The sequence below is a fragment of the Helianthus annuus genome, chromosome 11 (genome assembly GCF_002127325.2).
Source record: "Helianthus annuus cultivar XRQ/B chromosome 11, HanXRQr2.0-SUNRISE, whole genome shotgun sequence".
NCBI lineage: Eukaryota > Viridiplantae > Streptophyta > Magnoliopsida > Asterales > Asteraceae > Helianthus > Helianthus annuus.
Window position 1 is genome coordinate 67,662,419 of NC_035443.2, and position 2,714 is coordinate 67,665,132.

Sequence of the window (2,714 nt, forward strand, 5' to 3'; positions counted from 1 at the left end):
GCCTATAGTGGTCTTATAAGCAGTACGAAAAGCCCATAAAGCATCATCTAATTTATCGGCCCATTCCTTTTTATTTAAACCTACGGTTTTTTCAAGTATTCATTTTAAACCTCTATTAGTCACTTCGGCTTGTCCGTTTGTTTGAGGGTGATATGTTGTTGAGACCCGATGATAGACCCCATATCTTATTAAGATTTTTTCGAGTTGATGGTTACAAAAATGGGTACCTCTATCACTTATTAATGCTTTAGGTGTTCCAAAACGAGAGAATAATTTTTTCAGAAATTTTACCACAACTCTTCCATCATTTGTTGGAAGTGCTTCGGTCTCGGCCCATTTAGACAAGTAATCGACTGCCACAAGTATATATTTGTTTCCTTTTGACGGTGGGAAAGGTCCCATGAAATCGAGTCCCCACACATCAAAAATTTCACAAACGAGAATGCCATTTTGTGGCATTTCATTTTTGGAAGAAATATTACCTGATCTTTGGCAAGCATCACATGTCTTGACAAGATTTTTCGCATCTTTGTAAATGGTTGGCCAATAAAATCCTGAATCAAATACCTTCCGTGCTGTACTAGCGGCACCATGATGTCCTCCATATGGACCTTCATGACAATGGCAGAGAATTCTTCGTGCTTCGTTCCCATGTACGCACCTTCGGATGAGTTGGTCGGCACACATTTTGAAAAGATAAGGGTCTTCCCAAAAGTAATGCTTTACATCAGCAAAGAATTTCTTTCTTTGGTGATGTGACCATCCTTTGGTGACTATACCGCTAGCTAAGTAGTTAGCATAGTCCGCATACCATGGTTCTTGTCTGTATTCCACCATTTCCAGGGATTCTGTTGGAATTTTTTCGTTGATTTGCTCGTTCCTGGTTCTAGGCGCGAAAGATGATCTGCTGCTGTGTTTTCTGCTCCTCTTTTGTCTTTGATTTCAATATCAAATTCTTGGAGGAGTAGAATCCACCTGATCAAACAGGGTTTGGCGTCTTGTTTCTTGAAGAGGTATCGGATAGCTGCATGATCTGTATAGACTACAGTTTTAGAAAGAACAAGGTAAGAACGAAATTTATGAAAAGCAAATACCACAGCTAGTAATTCTTTTTCAGTAGTTGTGTAATTCTCTTGTGCATCGTTAAGCGTTTTACTAGCATAATAAATTGGGTGGAAATGCTTTTCTTTTCTCTGTCCCAAGACTGCTCCAACGGCAAAGTCACTTGCATCACACATGATTTCGAAAGGTAGTTTCCAATCGGGCGCTATCATGATAGGTGCTTTGACTAGCATTTCCTTGAGGGTTAGAAATGCTTGATTGCAATCCTTGTCAAAGATGAAAGGCGCATCTTTTTCAAGTAATTTTGTTAGAGGTCTTGAGATTTTTGAAAAGTCTTTGATAAACCGTCTGTAAAATCCGGCATGCCCTAGGAAACTTCTGATTGCTCTAACGGAGGATGGTGGAGGTAATCGAGAAATTGTGTCAATTTTTGCTCGATCAACTTCCATTCCTTCGCTCGAGATCTTGTGACCGAGTACTATTCCCTCTGTTACCATGAAATGGCATTTTTCCCAGTTAAGGGCGAGGTTAGTTTCCTCACATCGGGATAGCATTCGTTCGAGGTTATCGAGGCATTGGTCGTATGAATCTCCAAAGATAGAAAAGTCGTCCATGAAGACTTCCATTGTCTTTTCTATCATATCATGGAAAATGACCACCATGCAACGTTGGAATGTAGCAGGGGCATTACATAGACCGAATGGCATGCGAGGATAGGCAAAAGTTCTGTAGGGGCATGTGAAATTTGTCTTTTCTTGGTCTTCAGGTGCTATTGGAATTTGAAAGTAACCTGAAAAACCATCCAAGAAACAGTAAAAATTATGACCGGATAGTCGTTCTAACATTTGATCAATGAAGGGCAAAGGAAAGTGGTCTTTTCTTGTTGCTTTATTTAATCGTCTGTAATCTATACATACTCTCCATCCTGTGACGGTCCTTGTTGGTATTAATTCATTCTTTTCATTAGTTATTACCGTCATACCTCCCTTCTTTGGGACTACATGCACTGGACTTACCCATGGACTATCGGAGATATGATAAATAAGTCCGGCGTCAAGTAGTTTGATGACCTCATTTTTAACCACTTCTTGGACATTTGGATTTACTCTCCTTTGTGGTTGTATCACTGATTTGTAGTCATCATTCATTAGAATTTTGTGCGTGCACATGGAAAGGCTTATTCCTTTTATATCTACAAGCTTCCAAGCGATCGCATTTTTATGTTTTTTCAAGAGTTTAATTAAATTTTCTTTTTCTATACTATTTAATTTAGACGAAATAATTACAGGAGAACCACCATCTTTGTCTAGAAAAGCATATTCCAAACCTTTTGGAAGTTCTTTGAGCTCAAGGGCGGTCTTTAGGAGACTCCTTATTTTGGGGCTCATCTAGATTAAGAACTTTAAAGGTTTGCTCTATGGCGACCTCTTCTTCAACAAAGTGGTCAATCTTTTTCATTATATCAGGTGGCTCATCTTCATCTTCAATTAGGGGGTCATTGTTGCCAAAAGGGTATTTCATTGAACGCTCAAGATGTATGCTCCTTTTGAATGCCCCTAATTGAAGAGGTAGATTATTAAACTTCCGGTTTTTCAAAGCTTCATGAGTTTTTACAAATGGTCTTCCCAACACTAGAGGAGCATCATCGAGGA